At 45.0% G+C, this 25198-nt stretch overlaps 1 long non-coding RNA gene across 1 annotated transcript in view; it reads left to right on the top strand.

Annotated features, from left to right (window-relative positions):
- LOC116657612 overlaps window positions 1-23987 on the top strand; it is a 43380-nt gene extending 19393 nt beyond the window's left edge. The window contains exons 3-5 of the long non-coding RNA XR_004312796.1: window positions 17695-17795; window positions 20190-20294; window positions 23792-23987. This is a non-coding gene — a long non-coding RNA (uncharacterized LOC116657612). The remainder of the gene's footprint in view (window positions 1-17694; window positions 17796-20189; window positions 20295-23791) is intronic.
- The last annotated feature ends 1211 nt before the right edge of the window (window positions 23988-25198 follow it).

Raw genomic sequence — 25198 nt, 5'->3', positions numbered from 1 at the left:
GTATGTCACTGGCCAGAGCAAGTCACTTGGACAAATGGAACATCAATGGGCCAGAAAAGTATAATCCTCTGTATGAAGAGCAGGTGATATTTAGGGACTCATCTCCAAAATGTGTGTGTGTGTGTGTGAGGGGGTGTGGATTATACTCTAAGCGTTTCCAGGCTTTCTCTGATTTCAAACTAATTTTCAAAATTTTTAAATTGACATATAGTCAGTTTACAATGTGTCAGTTTCTGGTGTACAGCATAATGTTTCAGTCATACATATACATACATATATTCATTTTCATATTCTTTTTCATTATTTTTTCATTATAGATTACTACAAGATATTGAATAGAGTTCCCTGTGCTATACGCTAGAAACTTGTTGCTTATCTATTTTATATATAGTAGTTAGTATCTGCAAATCTCAAACTCCCAATTTATCCCTTCCCAGTTTTTAGAAGATAGACCAAATTCAAGTCTTCTCTGACACACTATGAGAATACCAAAGCTCATAGTTCCCCGTGAAGGTTCTTAGGGTCTACAGGCTCCAGCTAGGGTTTTTCTACAGATTTCCAACAGAGACCCATAAATCTCTAGATGTATTTAGTTTGAGCAAATATCTATTTTTGAGGACAATAATCCATGAAAATGTCTTCTTCAAGTATCTATGTGAGTTTTAGGTATTTTCAGGACAGCAATATCACAATTCCCTTCTAGGCTTGCTATGGCTGTGATAGACCTCCCAGTGATTGAAATGGAAGGACATACATAGAAAATGGGATATATATGCCCCTTGAGAGGAGCGGGCCCTTACGGAATATGGAAATGCTGTCAACAGATGGTGAAAAGGATGTTGGGAGCCAAAACCATAAAGATTGAAGAACATCAGTTCTTCCATTGATTTCTGAGATGTCTTCCACATCTAAGATGTTACAGGTCCAAGTTTAGAAATCACTTTCTCCATCCAGACTTCAAACCAACTGCAACATCACTTTCTAAGTATGATTTTTCTCTTCATACCACTCATCCACTCCACTGCCACTTGGAAAGAAGCTTCCAAGTTGTCCTTCATGAACCCTTCTATTCAGACCTAGGACACTTTTCTTCCTATTCACCAGCACCCCCCAAATCACGTCACTCACATCCCTAGTCTTCTGATTTCCCACTTCTTCCCAATGACTTTACCTTGGAAAATGTTGCTGTCCTTGGATGTCGAAGTCAGCATTCTGAACATTTGCAGCCACAGTAGGAATGCTCACGTTGAGTGTGTATACCCATTAAAGGAAGAAAAGTTCACCCATCTTCTTTGTTATCACCAATAACTATCATGTTAGCTATTTATTGAGTCCCTATAAAGTTCTAGACACTGTGCTCCATAATTTTCACTTACTGCAGCCACTCCTGAGTACAGGAGAAAATGTGTTATGACCCCAGTTGAAGAGGTGAACCAGTGGAGGCTCAGAATTGTGAAGTCACTTGACCAGAGTCACAGAGGCTAATGACTGGTGGAGCAGGAATTCCAACTCAGTTTTTCCTGATCTCAGGGTCCATGTCTTCCTTCCACGTCATGCTTCCTTCCCGCTAAATGCCATATGAAACAAGCAGTCTGGAAGGCACGCCACGCTGGGCCTGAACAATGCCCATTAAGGGGAATTCACACTCCCTTGTTCTTCCTGCACACTTCGATTCACTCAACAGACTGAAGGATGGAACAGGAGACACTTATTCCTCTCCAGACAATAAATCATTGGCCTTCTATCTGTCACCGGCTCGATTTTCCGAAGATTTGTTTTCGTCAGTTTAATGAATTATTGGATCACCTGGAAATTGCTCAGAATTAACCTGTGCCTGACATTAATGGATCCGCAACACAAGTGTCAAGCTCTCTCTAACTGGTCCAATCCATCCTTTGGCGAGGAGGCCAGCTGCCTGGCACATGGCGATTCATTTATTTTGATGCTGCATCTGCCTGTGTCTGCGGCGGCGGTGACAGGCACCGGAGCCTGTCGGGAACGAGATGGCTGCCTCTTCTCCAGGGGAACCTGGGCGCTGCCTGCTGCTTCCACCCTGCCCGTGAGAGTGGGCAGGAGAGGAGGTAGGAATCATAATCCCACGACAGCTGGCCACGCTAGCTTCTGTTCTTCAGCTAGCCTTGGCCAGCTTTGAGCTTCTTTACTGGGATCTACGCTTTATCTTCCCCATCTGTGAGTCCTCTCTTAACTCTAACTCCAGACAGATCCCCAGTGCAGACATCTCTCCTTCGCCCTTGTTCCCAGCCTACTCAGGCTACCTCCACTCCGTTCATCAATAACTAGCAAAAAGCATCCTCCTTGGGTCCCTGCTCCCACCCGTGCCCTTCAGTAATCCATTCTCTACAGAGTGGCCAGAGCGATCACTTCAAGTCAGGAAAATGCCACACCATCCATTCTGCTTCAAAGTCCTCAGTGGCTTCCTGTTATACTTGGACTAAAATCCGCTAAGAGCCTCCAAGACCTGGCTCTGACTCCCCAACACCCCAACCTCTAGGACCTTGTTCCAGGCTCTCCCTGGGCACCCATCACTTGGGCCTTTGTCCCTCTCACATCCCACTCTTGTTCTGGGGTCTGTTTTGCTCACATCTCAATCCACAGCATGATGACTTGGGACATAGCAAGTATTTACGGACTCGATTGACTTGATTACTTAACTGGTTAGTTTCAAGGTCTTAGGAATGTTGTGGAGAGCGCAGACAGGGAGGGCTGCTGAGCCCTTGTGAGTGGTTTTACAAACAAAGCTCCGGTCATGGGAAGTCCCCTAGCTCACTGTGCCCCGCTCCCTGCTCCCTTCATGCTCTGGTCTTCAGTTTCCAATTTATCTGTCAGTCAACTGTCTAGACTAGGGAACAGTACACTTCTTCCACAAAGGGCCGGAGAAGTAAACATTTGCAGACCATTTATTCTGTGTCTCAACTACTCTCCTGTGCCGTTGTAGTGCCGAAACTATCATAAACAATATGTAAAGGAACAGGCCTCTTACGTGCCAGGTAAACTTTATTAACCTGCGGCAAGATGGAGCCAGCCCACTGACTGCAGTCTTCTGGACCCTGCTTAAACTCTCAGCTTCTTGAGGAACCTTAATGCACGTCTGGCCACCGCTCGCTAAGAGCCCATTGAAGAAGGTCCGATATGGAGAGACAAGAATTCACCCACTGCTGTGGAAATGAAGAAAGCCCTCTTCACAGCCTCCCATTTCTGGGATCAGCCTTTCACATCATGAATGTTGAATCAAGCCTGTCGTCCATGGTGGCTTTCCCCACTGACAAGTCATGCAGCTTTAGACAAGTTACCCAATTGTTGTCTTCTCTCCTGTAAAATGGGACCGAATCCCTTAGGGTTGTCTTAAAGAGCAGAGGAGGGGGAGGGTGTAGCTCAGTGGTAGAGTGCGTGCTTAGCATGTATGAGGTCCTGGGTTCAATCCCCAGTACCTCCATTAATAAATAAATAAGTAAATAAACCTAATTATTGCCCCTCCTGCAAAAGAAGAGCAAAGGAGATAACAGCAGTGGTTCCAGGTAATGTGGGCATCACCCGACACAGGGATGCAGGCACACGCCCAGCAGAAATAGTTGTGATTGTCACTGTTCTGCTCACAAACCTGGCTTTTGTCCTCCTGAGTGATGTTTACAACCTAGAGGCACAGCTGAATTGCTCAGGACAATAGAAGACATTTCTTTGTAATGCCTTAGGGGACGGGGAGAGAGAACGATGAAGCAACTGGCGAGGAGAGAAGATTTTGGTGGAAAAGAACAGGTGTTGGAAGATTTTCATGCTGTGTGAGATGTCTGATGTAAAACCTCTCCCTTCACTCCCCAGGGGACTCCAGGGAAATATCCCTTTCTTATTGCTGGATTGGAGAGTTGGATCCGTTTGTTTTCAGGAGCGGCTAATCTGCTGAAGAGCTGGCCCCTACTTGTTTTAGGCATGACCTGAGAGCCAGGGCTCCCTGACCTGGCACATTTGAGGTTCAGCAAATGCTAGTTAGTTCCCTTCTCATTCTACCTTAATCATTTTATCTTACCAAAAATTCTTGGTAATTCAGATTCGGTGCCAAAAATCAGTGAGTCTCAAGCATGGATGTTTGTTGAAGGAAGAGAGGAATTCAAATGAGGCTTGCCCGATAGAGATCCCTCAAGGATATACAAGAATGGCTTACAATTAGCATACTCATTCTTAATATATAAATAGATTCTTCTAAAGTGCTGAAGTATGCTTCAAAGCAATTTGATTATCAGCAGTCTAAGCATTCTCTTTGCAACCTTTCCCTCACGCTGTTCACACTTCCCAAGAACAGAGGAAACCAGAGACCAGCCCTTGCCTGAATGATAACAAATTACAAATGAATAATTGCCCTACCACTCCTTGGGACAGGGGACTCAACTTCTTGGGAAAGAGACGTCAACTGGGCTCCAACTCATATTTTCCCGTATGTTAATTGTGTGATGTTGAATAAATCACTTGTCTTCTCTGTGTTTCAGTATCTTAGTAAGTTCAGAAACATCTTGTGTGCATTTTGGGAAGACTGAATAGTGTTAAGATGTCAATATACTGAAAATGATCTGCACATCTTGGCATTGTCTCACATCTGACCTGTGATTCATCTCCTGGGTGAAGGTGCTCTAAAAAGTTATCAATTTTTGTTGTTTGTCCTCCCCTAATCCTGGAAATTTGCACACGTCCATGCACACACACACAAACACGCAATTCATTTCATTTCTTGCTGGTGCTTTTGGTATCATATCTAAAATCTGGTGCTAAATCTAAGATTGTGAAGATTTACCCCTGTGGTTTCTCCCAAGAGTTTTATGGTTTTAGCTCTTATATTTGGGTCATTGATCCATTTTGAATTAATTTTTTGCCTAAGGTGTGAGGTACGGGTCCAGCTTCATTCTTTTGCTTATGGAAATCCAGTTGTCCCAAGCACTAACTGTTGGAGAGACTATTCTTTCCCCACTGAATAGATTTGGCACCCTTGTCAAAAATCAATTGGCCGTAGGTGTATAGGTTTATTTCTGGACTGTCAGTTCTATTCTATTGGTCTATATGTCTGTCCTTATGCCAGTAACACACTATTTTAATTACTATAGACTTGTAGTAAGTTTTGAAATGGGAAAGTGTGAGTTCACCAACATTATTATTTTTCAAGATTATTTTTGTTACTCAGGGCCCCTTGCAAATACATATGAATTTGAGGAACATTTTTTTCTTTCTTGCAGAAGAGGCCGTTGTAATTTTGACTAGGCCATTGAATCTGTACATCACTTTCTGTATATTGACATCTTAACAATATTAAGTCTTAGTCTAATCCATGATTGCAGGATGTTTTTCACTTATCTAGATCTTCTATAATTACTTTCAGCAACATTTTATAGTTTTCAGTGTACAAGTCTTTTACTTCCTTGGTTAAATTTATTCTCAAGTATTTTATTCTTTTAGATGCTATTGAATACGGGATTGTGTTCTTAATTTCCTTTTTGGATTGTTCATTGCAGGTATATCGATTGAACTTGTGTTCATTTTGTCCCCTGCAACTTTGGTGAATTTTATATTAGCTCAGTATCTTTCTTGCAAATTTGGGGGATTTTCCATGTATAAGATCATGTCATCTATGAACAGAGGTAATTTTCTGTCTTCTTTTCCAATTTGGATACCTTGCATTTCTTTTTCTTGTCTAATTACTCTGGCTGGAACTTCCAGTATGATGTTGAATATCAGTGGTAAATGTAGGCATCCTTGTCTTGCTCCCCTAGTCTTAGGGGAAAAGCCTCCAGTCTTTCACCACTGAGTATGACGTTAGCTGTGGGTTTTTTATAAAGGTCTTCTATTTGTTGAGGAAGCTTCCTTTACCCCTTGTTTTATGAGATTTTTTTTCTAATCACTAACGGGTGTTGGGTTTTGTCAAATGCTTTTTCTTTATCATCTGAGGCGATTGCATGTTTTCTCTTCATTCTGTCTATCTTATGTGTTAGATTGACTGATTTTCTTATATTGATACACCCTTCCTTTCCTGGGATAAATCCCTCATGGCCATGGCAGTAGTAAATCCTTTTAATATGCCGTTGGATTCTATTTGCTAGCATTTGTTGATTTAAAGCAATGTTTTTAATAAAAGTCAAATCCTCAAAAATTTCATTGTAGCCATATTGTAATACAGGAGCCATCTCTCTCCAACCTACATGTAACTAACTTGTCCCTCTATAATAGGACTAGATTTTAACTTTGATGATATGTTTGCGATATAGATGGTACTTTAAATAATTGATCTTTTACATCCTTGAATGTGTATGTGTTTCTGCATATATGTGTGTGCATGCGTGTGAGCGCGCTTGTGCATGAGTGTGCATGCATGCACGTGCATGTGTGTGTGTGCGTGCGTGCGTGCGTGTGTGTGTGTAGGCGTGTGTGTGAGAGAGATCGAGGCAGTATAGCACAGATAGCACAGTAGTCTACTCCAGGATTTGGGGTCAGAAAGATCTACACTCAGCTCCCAGTTGTGTCACACATCATTTATGGGAACCTGGATAGTGTCCCAGCTTCCCTGAGCTTCATCACAGTAATGGTTTCATCTCTAGCTCTCAGAGCTGTTAAAAAAAAAAAAAAAAAGAGCCAATGAGACACTGTATGCGAAACAGCACAGTGCCTAGCACAAAGCAGAAAGTCTCAATAAAAAGAATAATTTGCTTATCAGGATTATTTAGATTTAACAAATTACAGGTGTGTTTTGTTTGTACCTCCCCCCGCCACCCCACCCCAGGAAGTTAGTTTTGCCTGAAAAAGCTGTTCAGGTTAACATGAGCTTGAGGTGGCGGCTGTAGTACCCAGCCAGACGTACCGTGAAAACAACTCCATCAGGCATCCACATGTGTCCACAGGGAAGACTGAAGGTATGGACATCTCACCCCAGTGCTGGGGGCGGTACCCCAACCTCCGTGATGTTCCCTGCTCTCCTGCTTTATCAGCGCTGGGAGGGGAGTGGTGCTCAGCCTCATCTGGCCTGATCTTCCCTCTGTGATCTCTATCTTGGGCCAAGGGGAGAATGCAATTCCTCATTCCATCACTAGGTGGTGGGTGACTTCCCTGGAAGGAAGCGTGGCTGAGTGGGTGCCCTGAATCAGAGGCTGTTGGAATAACAAACAAGCAAAAAAATCAGGTATTTGAGCCACAGCCTGAAGTCATGGCCTTGATTTCAGCCCAATAGAAGAGGAATTGCTAATGCTACTGCTTTGTTTCTCTGCTTTTCCGCAAGAAATGGTACTTTGATGAGGGTACTCACCTTTCCGCAACACCCCATATGAAAGAAAAAGTTACATGTGATTCTAGAAATGATGGTGCAACTGTAAAAGCTGAAGTGTGCTCAAAGAATCACTGTGACAAAAGTTCACAGGAGGGCAGGATGTGTGCTGACTAAGAATGAGGTCTCAAGAGACAGAGTGCCTCCACTGAGGTCCAGAATGTTCCACCAGTGACCTGTTAGCTGTGTGATGTTGGGCAGGGTGCTTAATCTCTCTGCGCCTTAGTTCTTTTGTCTGTAAAGTGGTATAATAATAAAAGCTCGCTCTAGACTTGGGGGAGGCGTAGACGAGACCATGTGTTATGCTCTGAGAACAGCGCTCAGCCGGCCTGTGAGGATTCACCACCTAAGAGCTGTTTACTCATTTAGCCAACATTTATGAGAGTTCATGACAGTAACTCCCCAAAGAGCGGTTGTGAGAAGTAAATGAGCTTACACAGCTCAAGTGCTTGGAACAGAGTCAGCGCCCAAATCAAGGTTTACAATCAGAATATTATGGGGGGAAAGTTTTACAAAATACTGATGGAGAGCGTGATCCCATTTTCAAAATCTGCAGAGGGATGGGGGTGGTGGGAGATCTCCTTTCTCTCCCCCCTGCACCTCTGGTGCCGCTCCAGGGAACTTTAAATACCTAACAACACGTTCCACGTTGGGATGTTAGAAAGAGTATTTTGCTGGTGGTTGAGATGCCTTCAAGGTTCAAAGGAAAGCGTTTCCTAATGGGATTCTGGGCACCTCCACCAGCTGTGCCAGATTCTGACCCTCACTCAGGACCCAGGTCTCCTGGAACAGGGGTCCCCGCCCTTAATGCGCCATGAACCCCTTTGCAATCTGAAAACACCCATGAGCGCTTTCTGACAATGATGCTTTTAACTGCATAAGACAGACTACACTGGATTACAAAAGAAGCCTCATTTGATGTAAACTATCTATGATTCTATAAGTGAAAAGCCACAGATATTACTAATACCATTGTCATTTTTCTTTGTAGTCCTAATTGACTGAAATGCTTAATTGTTAAGTGGAAGTTAGTTAACACTGACGTGCAGATTTTTCCTGTCCAGGGCACAGACTCCTGAATTCCATCCTCAGATAATTTGGGTCAGTGGGCCCCAGGTGAGGAACTTTGCCAGGATAGGTACCCATTATGCATCCACTGTAGACATGCTGACTGAGTAGTCAAGATTTTGTTGCTTATTTCTGGAACAACTGACGTTCCATTCTGCTCCTTGCAATCTCAGTGAATTGATTCAGAGCACATAGCTTATCACCTTCTTTTAATTATGAGATTGAGAAAAACTACAAGTGCACCTTCTGTTGAGGGAAAAATCCATCTAATTGGTATTGAATGGTATCAGCAGCTAATTCTTTTTTTTTTTTTTTTTTAACACAGCGACTCTACATAGAGCAAATTGGTTTGGATGATCAATGGGAAAGAATACTGTTTTAGGGCTTAATGAGAATAATTCTTTCCTTCCTTACAAAGTTCTCATTCACAACTAGGTCGATGTTCCTCTTATCAACAAGTTTGGAAGTGATGCCTCTGTGCTTTTCATTTAAAAAAGAAAAGAGAAAAGCCTTTCCTGAAAATTTCCAGTATCATGGATGCTAGCATATACACGTGCATGTATGTGCATGCAAATGTGTGCATTTTATCTCCAACTTATGAAACTAAGGTAAATAATTCTAACAGAGAAAGCCCTTTGAGATTGTTTTGAGCAAGAAACAACTAGATGAGGTGAAGAATACAATAAGCTAGAGGTGGTAAAAGGGCAGAGATGTTCCTGACTCCAGGCTCCCCTGAAACAAATGTGTTTTCCTTATTTATCTTCCTTTATCAGATCATTCTGGTGACTTTACTATCAGGGAAACCATCCTTGGAACATTTATCCTGGTTTCAAGGATGAAAAAAAAAAATAAAAAGGGTTATAGAATGTTCCTCTTTTTTATCAAGATTTTTTTTTGAATGCAAGGTACTGCCTTTAAGTGAGTAACATCTACTTGCTAAATCAGACCCAGAAAAACCTTCATTTGCATCTTTTCAGTAGTGTTCATTTGTCTCCCAACTTTATTGAAAAATAAAGTGCTCCATTTGAGGGATGGATTAAAACTGCCTTTTTTGGAGAACACAGAATTTTCCTCTTTTGATTTTTCCCTGCCTATGATTACCTATGGCTTCTTGAAACAGAGCCCTAAATGTAGCCATTTTCTACTGGGTCTGCAGCACATCCCGAATGCAAATACTTACCCTTAATATAATCCCGGTAAAGTAAGCTGCTTAACAGTTTAGCTAAGGCAGGGCATATCAGAATAGCCTGGTATAGGTTGGGCTATGATTATTTCAACACAAAACCGAGGCAAAAGTTTGATTTGGTCAAGACAATCAATTTTGGGAAGAGAAAAAGGAAAAGAACTACCCGTTAGGGTGAAGATCTTTGCCTTTTCCCATCAAGCAGCAAGCTGTTGATCTCAGTTTTGTCCTCTGGGACAGTCTAAACAGGGGATTGAAAGCCTACTTGAACGTAAACCAAGGAGTTAAACATGTTTATATATGTCACCTCATATATGTCTACATGTTTGTGTCATGTCTGTGTTTGATTCCACGGGTCCGTGTGTTTATGTCCGTGTGTGTGTCCGTGTGTTTATATGGTGGATATGCCGATGCGTGTTGTCGGTTAAGTGACATAGTAGGGATTGCCTTTGCCTGGGCTCCGGGCTTATGCTTCCTGTGTTGCTTAACAAATGCCGCCAAAGAAAACTCAGCCATTCTTAGTGAATTCAAGGGCTCTAGATGTTGAGAAACCCTCTAAGAAGAAAAGCAGAATCCCTGACTCTGTGGAATCTCCTGACACTCCTTTTAGGTGAACAATGATGGAGAAATTGAGTTATAAGTTAGAATTCTGGCAACAAAAATGTTCTTTTAATATTCTGCCAAGAAAGACTATATAATGGAAGTGAATGCAATCTTGGGGATGAATTTCGAAGATAAAACTTGAGACATTTTGTTGAATGAGTGAATAAATATAAAATGGAAAAGTATTGGAGACGTGGATGTAAAGGCTGATTGGTACCAGACTGGGGAGGGACCTGAATGCCAGGTTGAGGCGAATGGCCTTGGGGGAGCCATCAGTGGCTCTGGCCAAAGTCTGGCACAAAGAGTAGGGGCAGGTATCTCATTCCCAGGGAGGTCCTGGCATTGGCCATAGTGCCTGAGTCGTCCTCATGGACCATTGTGGGCATAATCTAACAAGTATACTGGGGTGGTTCGCATGGAAATGGAGTTGAATTAAGGAGAGCCTCAGTGCTCCACTGACCACCCAACTCCAGACTCTGCTGGGCTGTCAGCTTCTACAGTGGCCTAAATGCTCATTCCCGCTTATTGCTTTATTAGTTCTTCTAACCAGTGTTCATTATGGGCCTCCCATGTTGCAGGCTCGGTCCTCAGCACTGGGGGTTGAGCAGTGAACAGAAGCAACCAAATGCCTGTCCTCATGGGGCATTCATTCAGCTGGGAGTTACAGATACACAGACATACATCATACCAGTGAATTACATACTATATTAGGTAAGAATGAGTGCTTATGAGGAAACTCTGATAAGGTAGATGATGGAGTTAGGGAGAGACGGGCAGTTTAGAACTGTTGGTAGGGCTGTCAGGGAAGATGTTCAAGGTGAGACTTGAGGAGAAGCAAGCATGTGTCTGGAGAAGGAGAACTTTACGCAGAGGAAACAACAAGTTCGGAGGCCCTGAGGTGGGAGCTTGTCTGCCGTGGTCAGGAGGCTGTGAAGGGACCCGGGTGTCTGAAGTGGAGTGAACGCAGGGGAGGTGAGGTCAGAGAGGGTGAGGCAGATCCTATTAAAGGCACTGACTACATCCGACTCCTGGAAAGTGTGAGCTCCGGGACGTCAGAAACAAAGCCAGCGTTCTTCCAGCCGGCAGCAGGACCTCCATCGGCAAAGGAAGCCACAGTTGCTGCTGTGTTTCAGAAAGATGCTCAGAGCCTTATGCAGTTTGTAATAACATTGACACGCTGTACAGTGAGCTGGCTTCCTTATTTAGTTGCCAGATGGCCTGGGTTTAGAGCACATTAAAATGCGGAAGTCGGTCGGTTACAATCTCTGTTCACATTAGAGACCCTAAGGTCCGTGTTCCAGTGCCCACAAACCCTTTCTCTCCAGAGAATGGTCTTGCCGTGTATAGTCGATTGACTCCCCCAGGCACTGGGAACCCAGAGGAGGCAACCAGAAAGACCCAAAACTCTATTTTGAGGGAAACTATGAAGCCCAGTCTCCCCTTCCTTCTGCCCTTGTTCTGTCTTCTCTTGAAACACATCTGGATTTCAAAGGAAATTGAAGCCACATGTCACCGATGGCTCACAGACACTGAACCCATCAGATGGATTTTGCCCAATCTGCTATTTTAATCCTTTCGACTCTAATATCTCCTCCTCCTTCCCTTCCTTTCCTTTCTTTCCCCTCCTTCTTCTTATGTGCAGAGACGGCAACTGTTCTTGTTGTTTTGTGGCCAACCGAACCCTTTACCTACAAAGACCAGGGCCCTACCTTCCTCTTCCCATTGATGACACGGCATAACCTCCACACTGCGGTCCTCCTTCAGCCAGTCCCGTCCCTTGCCAGGAGGAAGACACTTCCCTCCATCTTTCCCCCGGCCAGCCCCACCTCTGCTGGACCCACAACAAAGAGTAGGCAGGGGACCTTGGGATTCCTCTAGGAGAAGTTGTAACCTGGCAGACTTTGTAATTTGGGGATTTTTCTCTTTCTTCGGCAAATTGTCTCAAACAGGAGTGTCACTTACAGAGACGCAGTTTGTTAAGAAGACTCCACGGTATGAAACAGGCTCATTTCAGTCGTGACTTGCCTACTATGTTCAGCTGCTATTCGAGGAAGAATGTGCCTTGCTTTGGAAGTGTGTTTTGGCACGGTGTATAACAAACATTTAAAAATCCCGATTCAATCCAGTTTGGCATTACTTGAGAGAAACCTGGCTTGAAAAGGTTGTGGAGCAGTTATGGGAATTCTGGGTTTGTCCGGGTCCACCTAGTCCTTGAGTGTGGTGAGGCTTGATGGGCAATGCAAAGTTGTCCTCTCCCAAAGTGTCCCCTTCACCACCCTTACAGCGAGCACCCTGATTCTCTCTGTTCCTCAATCTCAGAGGGCAAATACGTTCATGTCTCATTTGTATTTGCAGTCAAACACTTGAACATCTTTATCAGTGAGACATCAAGTACTCCACTTAGGAATGGTCCTCCGTGACCCTAAACCTTAGAAGGCTTACCGTCTAAATGGAATCAGGCAGGCTCAACAAGGAGCAGAATCCTGGAGCCTCCTCAGCCCAGCACTGCTGTTGTTTCTTGCGGCCACAAGATGTTGCTGTTGAAGATTAGTTCTACACAGTTCAGCGAGGCTCCGCTTTGTAATGTAAATCCCAACAGAAGCTGCAGTGGTTCTTTGAGGGAGAACAGTCCCACTTCCTTGGGGTTCAGCATAGCCAAAGGTGCTTTGTGCTTGGTTTTCTAAGATTGCAATTCTTGAACACTCCAGAAATCAGCCACTGGTCTCAGGAACAGAGCATGGTATGAGGGTGTCTGAGTCTGCGGGAGCTTCCTGCATCAGCCAAGACTGTACCCCAAAATGTCTCTTCTCTGTGAAACCACAGATTCTATTTTGAGTGGAGCACTATAATTATCCCAGGTCTATAATGCAGCTAGGACTTCCCCTTTCTTGAAAGTAGTCTAATTTCAGGAGGCACATTTCCCTTGTCTGCCCCTTTGCCTTGGCTGGGGCCTTCTGGTCAACCTGGACAGAGGTGCTTAACTGCAAATCTCAGAGTGAAGGAAAGGCAGATATTTGCTACCTTCTGAATAACCCCAACCCCCTCTGCCTTACACACACACACACACACACACACACACACACACACACCCTTAATTCACAGGTGCACCCTGGGCTCAAATGAAAAACGACATTTCCCAACTTCCTTTGCAAGTAGGAACGGCTAGTGAGATGTGAGTGGAGACCACTGGGTGGAATTTGGGGAAATGGCCTTAGTTCTTTTCTCCTTGATTCCATCTGGAGGCCACACTTGTGATGAGAAACTCAAGAAATTCTCTTGGACCATGAAGTGACCTTGAGGATGGAAATCATGAGATAAGGATACTGCAGTGAAAAGACAGGAAGAGTTTGGGTCACTGCTGACCAAGGAGCTTCACTGCTATCTCTGCACTGCCTTTTAATTCATCTGCTAGCTGGACTTCTCACATTTGAATGAACATACTAATTGTCTGCTGAAATGCAGATTCTGATTTGCTAGGTTGAGGCTGGCCTGAGAGTCTGTAATTCTCCCATGATTCCAAGTTAGGGTTGACAGGTGAAATATAAAGCACCCAGTTAAATCTGAATCTCAAATGAGCAACAAGTAAGTTTTCAGTGTACATATGTTCTAAATATAATTGCATGAGATATACTCATGCTAAAAAAAATTAGTCTAAGTATGACCCAAATATCACATAGTGAGCCAACAGCTGAGCTTCCTTTCAGGTGCAGTAAAAATGCCTATCGGCTCTAAGGAAGTTAGAGTTCATGGGGCTGGGGGATTTCTAGTGTTTTGGATGTTTTAGTATTGATGGTAAGGGGAAAAAAAACCACAATCTAAGTCAAGTTGTTTTTTTTTAAGTCAATGGAAAAGGTATAGGGAAATCTTTGAACCCCAAGACAAGATGTCCAGCAGGTCGCCACGAGCAGTGGCTGGGACATTGGCAGTGGAAGACAGGGGACCCTCTCTGTCTGTCTCCTGGGTGTCAATTTCTGTCCTGACTGTGCCTCTGTCTCCTCATTATGAACCAGCTTCTCCTCCCCCTACTTCTGTATTTTCAACTTGCCCACAGTTTACCATGGTGCCAGCCCCAGTCTCGGCTCCCCTGGAGTAAAAGAAGCATTGTGGCTCAGGGCATGGACTCAGATTCACACCCTGGTGCTGCCACTTTGGTGCAATGGTGGGGACTTCGTCATCATTCTCTGTGCACCAGTTTCTTTGTCTGTAAAATAGAGAGCCAGTGGTACCCGCCTTGTAGGTTTGCTGTGAGCTTGAAATAAGGTGACATACGCAGAGGGCCTTGGAACAGGGCCTGACACAAAGCAAGCACTAAAATCCCTGCTAGCTGTTACTATACCGTAGCCTCTGACCTCAGGTTCCCACAGGCTCCGGGCCTCTTGGCTTAAACTCCACAGAAGGGAAGGGTCTGGCTGGCTCAGGTCTGTGGGGCTGTCTGTGCAGGGGCTGTGGGGAGGTTGACGGTGTCTTTGGGAAGACAAGTTGAGACCTTGGGGCTGTGGGACCCAAAGGAGCGTCAGCCTTGCCTGACTTGCCTGGAAGGAGCATCCCAGAGAGGTGACACTGAGCATCTTGAAGAAGACAGAGGGGGGATTCCAGGAGCAAAAGGGCAAGAGCATTCCAGGCAGAGGGCAGACCTCTAAACAAAAGGAGCAGAACGTGTGGGAGAGCGTGATGCCCTCCTGAAGTTTCGCTAGCCCAGCAGTGAGGACGTGCGATGAGCTGGGAGCAGCAGGAGAGAAAGATGAGGAGGGCGAAGGGCAAGAGGAAGAAGGTTCTTCACTGGCAAACTCCAGACTCTGAACTTCACTCGACTGTTGATTGAACTAGTGACCCCAGCCCAGAGCCTGAGGGCCCTCAGGACCCCCTGTGCCTGACCAGAGGTCTGAAAGTCCACTTGGAGAATTTTTCTTAGAAACCTTCTGGTGGGGATGACTCAGGACAAGCTAATGTCACCTCTCTGAGCCTGATTTTTCTCATCTGAATTATGGCAATAATAATGGTGCCTGCCTTACAGAGCTGTGAGGATTAAATAAGCTATTATATTAGAACAGTGCTTGGCACACAGTGGTTACTTAATAAATACGAATTATTATTATCACTTTTTTTATTATTGCGATGAAATTTAAAAATTAATGTAGGCATTTTTAGGTCATTTGAGTGACCCATTTATCACCTGGCATAGCAATGGGACTACAATGCCCATGTTTGCATTAATATTTATGATACCTCTGGTCCCAATTAGCATGTCTTTCATTGTCATGGGTCCACAGGAGAAGAACAAAGGTGGATTTGATCCATCAAAGGTGATTTTGTAGCAAGTGAAGTTCCAAGAGTGTCACGGCACCATGTTTGAACAAAGGTACCCCAACTTGTTCAAAGAGAGGAAAGTGATGAGAGAAGCTGGCCATCGCAGGACCAGAGCACAGGAGGAATCTCCATCGCATCACCTTCATCACAGCCGCCAGCAGGGCATCGTAATCTCTCTGCCACCGGCACTTTGGTTTCGGCAAAACAACCTCATCTATCCCATTCCATTAATGTTGTTAATTTGAATTTTATTGGTTCTATAGTCTTAACTTTTTTTAACTCATAAACTTGGCTTTATTGTTGTATAAGAGCTATTAACATACAGACTATGTGCTAAGTTTTATGTTTGGTACATATTTAAGCAACAGTATAGTAAACAGAGCTTGAGTCTGCAATATTTGTGCTGTCGTTATTACTCGCATGTGAATACTGTAGACAGCCAGCTGAGAGGGTGTTGAAGGGCTTGCGTTTGGGGAGGGGCGTGGTTTTGTGTTTCAGAAAGTTCCGGTGGCGGTAAGAGAACGGGTGGAAGGTGAGAGCAACTTCTGTTGTCTCAACAGCCCAGGTTGCTATGAGAAACCAACAGCCTTGTGGCAGTAACAGTACGTGCTCTTGTCTGCAGCTCGGCAGCTGGCGGAGCGTAGCCAACAGTTGTGGTTTGCCTGGGAGCAGGGCGAGCTCCACGAGCCTGTAACATGTACTGTCACACAGGGTCCCGCGCTCAGAAGGACGCCACGTGTCTTTTAACGCCTGTTGTCACAGTCTTGAACTTCTCTAGACTTTCTGAGCAGGGGCCCTGCACTTTCATTTGCATCAGGCCCTGCGGATTTCATGGTTGGTTCTTCCTGGACTGAGGGCTCTTCCCAGACCTGGGGGGCCTCCGTACGAGCATTTGGATCATCCCAGACAAACTGGGATGGTTGGCACCCTAACTGGCACGCAGAGCGCAGGCCAGGAAGAGAGTAGGTCACCTGAGAGGCGCATCTGGTGGCTTTACTCCCAAGCCCCTGATGAAGGCTCCATGAAAATCCCTAAAATATGGGATTTGGAGAGCTTCTGGGCTGGTGAACAGGCGGAGGTGCTGGGAGGGTGGCATACCCTTTCCCCTACACTCTGCCCTTAACTCGTCATCAGACTGTTCATCTGTACCCTTTGTTATATAGTAAACTAGGAAATGTCACCAAAAAGAAGAGGCTGCTCCAAGCGGGCACCTGGCAGAGGATTTGCTGAGACCCCAGGTCTGGATGATGGGCACAGCCAGGCTCAGGGTGTCAGCTCAGAGAGACCTGCTAGGCAGTTTCCAGAGGGGCTGCTCACTGCAGAGCTGGCGAGCGGCTGGGGACGGCCGCTGGGAGGGAAGCAGCTGGCTCTCATGGGCTTGAGGAATGAGCAGGCTGGGGAGGAGATGGCCTGGCGCTTTGTAAGTTGTGAGGACACACCGAAGGAAACAGTATCTGTACACTTCTCCCGGCAGGCTTGCTTCTTCCATAGCATGAGCCACTCACAGAAATCTGCCTGGAGGAAGTGAGTACAAGTCGCTGCTTCATCTGCAGCAAAACCCCAGCAAGATAAGGATCTGGCACCTTCACAGCCAGCTGCCAAAGTCAGCCCCACTCTCCAGCCCGCTGCTTGCTCTCAGGTAGTGGATGATCAAGGAAGAGGAGGGGGAAAAAAAAAGTTAACCCTTTAGCTGCCAGGTCCCCTCATTCCACTGAGGGAAGGCTCAGAGAACCCAGAGAACATAAATGCCAGGGTCAGGCGAAGCAACAGAAGTAGAAACCTACGGCCGAAAGCTTCTCTGCCGTCGCAGCCAAAATGCCTTGTCTTCCCCCAGAAGCTACTCACAGCCGTTCCATGGGAGCTAGAAAGAGTCAGCCGCCTTCCAAGGTTAAGCCAAACAGCCTCTAAAACGGGGATGGGCTACACGAGCCACTGGGCTCCTGGGTGAGAACATTTCTGTTCATCGTTACATCTGCATCTCATGCCTTTCAATAGCTCTTTTCTGTATGTGCCTTGTCATTTGGAGACGACAAAGTTCAACGTATGCTCTCTCTGTATCTGTCTATGAAATTATTCTAATAATGGGGCACCCATTCACTTTTTTTTAAAGGAGGTGTCCATGATCAAAAATACTTGAGGGCTGTTGACTCAGATGTTTCAAACCTTGGAAGCAAAAGAGGCTGCATGTTTCTATTGAGGCTTTTATTTTTCCTTCCCACAGTTCAGCAGATTACGTGCACCGACCACGCAGAAGACATCGTCCAGCTGTGTGAAGAGCCACTGACAGTCTATGGGACCCCCTGGGATCTCCATCCCCATCAGGTAAGGAGTTATCTGATGGGTACAGAGCAGGGAAGCATCTTAAGCAAAAGAAAGAGTTGGAGCAAAATTACAGAAAGAAGAGTATTCAGTTTGCGGTTCAGAGAAGAACTCAGGCGGGGAGAATGGAGCTGAAATGTTCTGGGTGGCGGATGACAGTGAGGAGCAGGGAGAAGATACAGGTGGAATGGTAGGCTGGTGCCTAGAACAGTGCCTAGAATGTGGCAGGTCTTCAATAAATCTTTTTTGAGTGAATGAAGAAAGGGATGAATTAAAGACAACCTTGAATGCCAGGCCAAGGACATGAACTTTCACTGCAGGCAAAGAAGTCACAATAGTAATTCTAGTTAACGTGTGTTATCTTCAGTAGCTTTGAGAATTGGGGGTGAGCTGCTCAGATCTTCACTTCGGGAAAACAGGGCACAATGTACACTATCGTGGTGCAGACTGTGGGTCGGATGGGGAGGGACATTAAAGTCCAACATCGTATTTACCCCAATAGAACTTAAACTTGTATTGGCGGACACTGAGGCTGAAGAAACAGCAATGCCAGGAAAATAAGTAAATACAGAGCCAGGAAGGGAAAAGCAGGTGGTGTGAAATAAAACAACTTGCAAACGTTTCCCTGAAGAAGTCCCACTTTGAGTGAGACCTGAAGTCTTAGAATCGAAGCCAAACAAAGCTGGAGAAGAGCACATTTCAGGCAGAGGGACCGCTCACGCAGATGTCCTGAGTGAGAAGGGCTTTGGTGAACTGGAGAAGCAAAGCGAAACAAAACACCACCACCAAAACTGGCGGGACTGGACCACTGTGAGTTGTACAGAGAGAGTGGACCACGGCAAGGCCGGCCAGAAACAGGCAGAAGCTGGCTCAGGCGAGGCCTAGAAGGCCTTGTTAAGGATTCTGAGTCTCATCCAAAGAGCCAGAAAGGGCCATTGCAGGGTCTAAGCCAAGGAATGGTGAGCTTCTATTTATGATTTTTAATAGATCACATCCAAGTGCATGGGTCCAGATGATTCGTACGCAGACAAAAGACTGGCTTATCTTTCTTTCTTCAGGGCAGTCAGACGATGTGCTTTGTTTGCTAGTAATAGAACTCTGGGACAAAAGTTCACTAATCATATTGATTAGTATTTTTTTTCACTTTGAAGCAATCAAGAGGTAGTGTATTCCAGCACTCACTCACCTGCTCAATAATAACTTCTTTCTGATTCTTTGGCCCTTTCTTCATAGTCCCAACTTGGCTGCCACAGCTCCAAACATCACATCCCAATCTGACAACATACAAACGAGGAAGAGAGGAGAAGCAGGCCTTCTCCTTGCATCTCCTCCTTTTTTGCTAACGGGGGTATAGTTTCCAGAACCGCCCCAGCAGATTTCCTCTTTATGGAGATTGGGTCACTGGCCACACCATCAGCAGCCTAGGAAAGTAAGTGGTCACCATTTTCTGCTTTTGTCATAAGAAACAGTGTCTGCTGGCACAGGAGGACCATTGTCAGGCAAACAAAAGTGTTGCCAATCCAGCTTCTGGATGGGATGTTTACTTTTCCCTGGATTTCTTGTGACTTTCTGATTCAGTCTATGAAAGGTACTTCCTCTTTCTTGCACTGAAGCCACACAGAAACCAAACCATACTCCAGGATATGGAGCAACCTGGCCAGCTTGAGAGAAGGCATCAAGGGTGATGGTAAGGCAGTGATCAGGGAAGGAAGGAGGTAAAGATAAGGACTGTTCAACATTGCATTTCACCTCTCCCCCTAGTGGCACAATGGGAGTGATTACCTGCTCCCTGGACAGCTTGCTGTGGGGGAAAGAACTAGACTAGGAGTCAGGAGGCATACATACATGTCCAGCTGCATCCTGGGCCAGCTGGTTGACCTTAGGCAAGGTACCACCTTTTTATAAGCAATGTATTTCCCCTGGGGAAAAAAGGGATAAAATAATGTAATAAACACCCACCCAGCTTAAGGAAAACATCACAGCAACCATGAGACCCCTGCCTACTCTCCACAGTATCATCGCCATCCCTGCAACCACAGTTGTGAATTTGGGGCTTATGATCCCTTGAATTTGAGCATTTCTGTTACATCTTTGTATCCTTAAACGATGCATGGCAACGTCTGGTATGGTTTTGAACTTTGATATAAAATGGTCCTATATTGATAGACTCTTTGACTAATTTTTTCATCCACAGTTCCCTCCTCCACGTTGAACAGTTTATATGTACCTCTAGCTTATTCGGTTTGACTGCCATATACTGTTTCAGTGCTTAAGTGTTCCTGTTTATTTATCCTTTCTCCCACTGATAGACATTTGGGATTGTAACCATTTGTTTTTACCATTATAACCTGATATTTTTGTCTGTGTTTCCTTGTGCACATGTGTAAATTTCTCCAGGGTTATACAAGGGGAGAATCGCTGTGCGGGAAAAGCACAAAATTGAGAGTCAAACCCACTAGGACCGGATTATATTTCTGCTACCCACCAGCTGCGCAGTCTTAGGTGAGTCCCCTAGCCTCTCCCCCCCCCCCCCAGGTTCTGCATCTGTGAACCACGGGATAATGATGTCATCGTATGAGAATCATTACAAAAATTGAATTAAATCGTGTCTGTTGAACGCCTCACAGAGCCTGGGCACAGATGAGGTTCTAGTCCCCCTACTTTTCCCTCTGTTCTTGTTTCATTATTTATAAAATGATTATATTCCTGCTCTTGCTAATCACCCAGGGGATAAGGTAGTAGGTAAAAAACTTTATGAAATTGCTGCCTTTGTAAAACAAAACTTTCTAGTATCAGTAACGTCACACAATTCAACATGACATGTCCAAATGTCTTGAAAGTGAAAACCCAGCTCTCGTTCATTCATTCATCAGATATTTTCTGAGATCTACTAAACACCAGGTACCGGGTCATCAAAGATTGAACAAACAGACCCAGACATGGACTCCTAAACCTGCAGAGAAAGGTCATGAACAATTAGTATACAAATAAGTGTAAAATATGGTGAGTGCCAGGGAAGAAAAAAATAGCTAGTCATAACAAAAATAATGACAAATAGTTATCTTTGCACATGTCCTGCACTGGAGCTGAGTTCGTTCTCACAGCAACCCTGTGAGATTGATAATGTTATTGCATGGGGCGGAATCCCCAGGAAGCAGATGGCATACTCCAAGGGGCAACTGAGGTGATTGCAGTGAAGGGGATATTTACAGAAGTGCGAGCAGGGCTAAAGGGGCTGGCAACGTCAGGGAGCTGTGTGACCTCCTTGGTGTGGAAGGAGCCTGGTGGGGAGCAGTTTCTAGAACGCAGCACCCAGCCGCCCAGCAGGAGCCTGGTGAAGGAACAGAGCCACCACCTAGCAGGCAGAGAGACGGGGAAATAAATCTCCTGATTGCCTCTCCTGCTGCCTCTCATTGGCTGAATCCAGTCAGTGGACATGGGCAAAGCACTGATCGGCCCAGTGGAGCACAGGGGAGGGTGGAAAAGGATGGACAAGTAGAGAATTTGCAGTATGATTGTTATCCTTATCAACAAATGAGGAAGGTGAAGCCCAAGGAAAGGAAAAAACAGTGTCGAGATAAAGGACAATCAAAAACAACCTTTTACTATTGTGTGATCCAGGAGGGCTTCTCCGAGGAGGTGACCCATTCAGTAAGAAGCAACCAATAGAAGGAAAAATGTCCAGAGAGGATTTACACGAGTAAGGAAAGTTCCAGGGGTTCTGGAGAAATGGGAGGAAGCTTGGGTCAGCGTGGCTGCAGTGTTAGAGCGAAGTGGATAGAGGCACGTTAAAATAAGAGCACTTGTTATTATGACAAGAAGACTCAGGCTCCTCAGGAGCGCAGCCGGAAGGCCCCTTGCCACTTCGCTCTCTAATCTGGATTCACAAGGGGCCTGCTGTGGTACCAGGCTGGTTTCTCCTCATTGGGTCACCCCACTGGTGCATGGTGACCTAAGAGTGACCGCTTCTCGGCTGGAGGTTCTTGGCAGGGTGCCCTGGCCGGATGGACTGGCTGAGCTTGGCTCGGGGCCGCGAGGACCCTGCAACACGGCCTTCAATCTGCTGAGTGATGAGGGCTGCCTAATGGCGCGGGATGTGTTTAAAATGCAATCCAGGTGCCGGGCCCTGCTCTACATGCAGTACCACTAGGTAGGCTCCATCCTCAGCTGAACAGGACTCTCATATCCACAAGGGCACCACTTAGACTGAGATTGCACTGAAATTGACTTTGGAGGGAGGGGGCCTCCCTGGGTGAGAAGCAGATGGAAGGGAAGTAGAGGGCACCTCTACTCTGGGTGCCGGGCGATCGCTGTGGGTCTCAATTACTGTGGTTCTGTGCTCCTGACGGTGCCTGCGAGGGTCAAGGCACACTTCTGCAGGGAAAACCGAGTCTTCCAGAGTCCATGTGCAGGCATTATATAATTCGTATATTTATTTTAAGAATTTTATCCCCTGTGCATGTTCTATGTCCACCCACCCACCCACCCATCCATCCATAGGTCTGTATGCTTGTATCCATCCATCTGACAACCATAGGGTTAACATTATTGATCGCTTACTCCATTCAAGGAATGATTACAAGCACATTAACTTATTTCAGGCTCACAGAACCCCTGTGAGGTACGCACTATAACAATTCCCATCTCAAGATGGCAATACTGAGGCACAGATTGTTTATGTAACTTGCTCAGGGTCATTGCACAGCTAATAAGTTGGAGAGTGGAGATTTGAACCCAAGAAGTCTGATTCCAGAGAAAGGCTGAAGGGGCTGAACAGTGACCACCTGCATGTCCTCCACCTTAGATTTAGAGTTGTTGCCACTTTGTAAATTCTGCTCTCCCTCCCTCTTTCTCTCCCTCTCCCTCTGTCTCTGTGTGTGTGTGTTTCTGTCTCTGTCTCTCTCTGTAAAATACTATATGTTAATTATATCTCAATAAAACTAGGCAAAAAGAAACAGAATTCTAGGAGAATATATTTCTGTTAGGAGATACATGCTGAGATATTAGGGTTGAAGTATCATGATATATACAATTTACTTGCAAATAGTTCAGAAAAATATGTGTATGATAAGAACTTTAAGATCTCCTCTCTTAACACCTTTCAAATATACACTACAGTATTGTGAACTATAGTCACCATGCTGTACATTACAGCCCCAGAACTTATTAATTATGTAACTGGAAGATTATATAACTTTTGACTACCTTCACTTATTCCTCCCAAACCCAACCCCCACCTCTGGCCACCACCAGTCTGTTCTCTGATTCAATGAGGTCAGTTACTTTAGAGTCCACATAGAAGTGAAATCATGAAGTATTTGTCTTTCTATGACTTACTTCACTTAGCATCGTGCCCTCAAGTTTTATACATGTCATCACAAACGACAAGATTTCCTTCTTTTTCATGGCTGAATAATATTCCATTGTGTATATATACCACATGTTCTTTGTCCATTCATCCATCTATGGACATAGGTCATTTCCATGTCTTGGCTACTGTGAATAATGCTGCATTGAACATGGAAGTGCAGATATCTCAGGTATCAAGATAGTGATTTCATTTCCTTTGGATATTTATCCAGACCTGCAATTGCTGGGTCACAGGGTAGTCCCATTTTTAATTTTTTGAGGAATGTCCGTACTGTTTTCCATAGTGACTTACCAGTTTACATTTTCACCAACAATATACAAGGATTCTCTTTTCTCCACATCCTTACAAGCACTTATCTCTTTCTTTTGGATGATGACCATCCTAACTTGTGTGAAATGATATCTGGTTGGGGTTTTGATTTGCATTTCCCTGATGATTAGTGATGTTGAGCATCTTTTCAGGTAGCTGTTGGCCATTTGAGTATCATCTTTGGAAAAATATCTATTCAGGTCCTTCCCCCATTTTTAATTGCATTATTATTATTGTTTTTACTATTGAGTTGTATGAGTTTCTGTTCTCAGACCTTGCTAACTACAGATGGACTAACTGTCTTGTGATTTCTTTTTAGCTAAAGATCAGTTAAACCGTCAGGGAAGACGGGCCTTTAGGTGGTCGGGGCCAGTGAAAGAGACTTGGGAGATCTGAGCAAGAAACAGTCTTTTGCAAGAGACAAAAAGGAAGTAAAGCCCAATTTCGCTGAAGGTGAACGGTCTCCGGATGTGTGACTCTCCACTTCTCACCCTGATTATTGAAACCTGCAATGCGTGAAGGTAAATTTCAACCCCACCTTCCCCTTCCTCGCCTTAAAAATTCAATTGCCTCTGCCAGCTCCCAGCCAGGGTGCCCACAAACATCAGACTATCCTCTGCCTTGGTTGATGCTTCTAGAAATTTCTCTGCTGCTGCTGCTGCAAGGCCACTCAGAGCTGACTCTCTTCCCTTCCGTCAGGGCATCTTTTGCATTTCCCTTAGCCATGAGTGGAATATTTTTCAAGCCCTGTCTGCTATTTGTTTATTTTTTTTTTCCTTGCCCTGAGCCCGTCTTCTTGTTCCTGATTGGTGGCAGGAAGGCTTGTCTTTCTGACAGCTGGCTAGACTTAAATAGATCACAACCCATAATGGGACCCTACAATAAATAGCTCTATTGCTCTGAGCGATGGCCTCTCTCAGAATGAGTTATAAAGCTGGCTGACGTATTAGCACGGGACATTAGTGCACCGTAACTCCTGTTTGCTACAGTGGTATTCCACAGGGAGCAGCCTGAGCCAGAATATGGTCTTTTGCAAAGTCTTGCAAGAATTATTTGGGCAGAGTTTTAACAAAAGCTTCTGTTCGAGGCTTGCATGGAGCAGGGGTCTTTGCAGATTGTGATCATTGGAAGAGCAACAATAGTGACCATTTATTGAACTCTTGCTGTATGCTGGGCACTGTGCTCAGTAGTGTAATGCAGAGCTCATTTCATCCTTGCAAATGGTCTCTGAGATACAGGTATTGCTGTTCTTCTAGTTTCACAAAGGAGAAAATTGAGGCTCAGAAAGGGAAGTCATTTGCCCCACCCCCAGAGTTTCTAATTCAGTCTGTCTGGGCTGGGACCCGAGAATTTGCATTTCTAACAAGCTTCCAGGTGATGTTGCTGCTCTGAGCCCCACTTTGAGAACTACTGAGCTTTTGAGCAGCCGTTCTGGTGCCAGTGCTTCACCCATTCGCCTAGGTTGACCCTCATCACCATTCAGACAATAAGTTGCATAATGCAACTTTAAGATCCTAAGGCCAGAAGAGGGAAGTGGCTTACCGAGAAACACGCAGGTGTGGCTGGCTTCACATCCACCGCTCTGTACACTAACCTGCGGCTCCCTTCTAAACCAAGAAGCTTTCCCGGACCCAGGCATGTGGAGGGTTTCTGAAATAGATTTTGTTGGAAGATTCTTGACATGGACTTTAAAACCAGTAGTGAAATAGAGGATCCTGGTTAGGGT

The sequence above is a fragment of the Camelus ferus genome, chromosome 18 (genome assembly GCF_009834535.1).
Source record: "Camelus ferus isolate YT-003-E chromosome 18, BCGSAC_Cfer_1.0, whole genome shotgun sequence".
NCBI classification, from domain to species: domain Eukaryota; kingdom Metazoa; phylum Chordata; class Mammalia; order Artiodactyla; family Camelidae; genus Camelus; species Camelus ferus.
The sequence above is the reverse complement of the archived record's forward strand: the minus strand, read 5'-3'. Positions and strand labels throughout refer to the sequence as shown.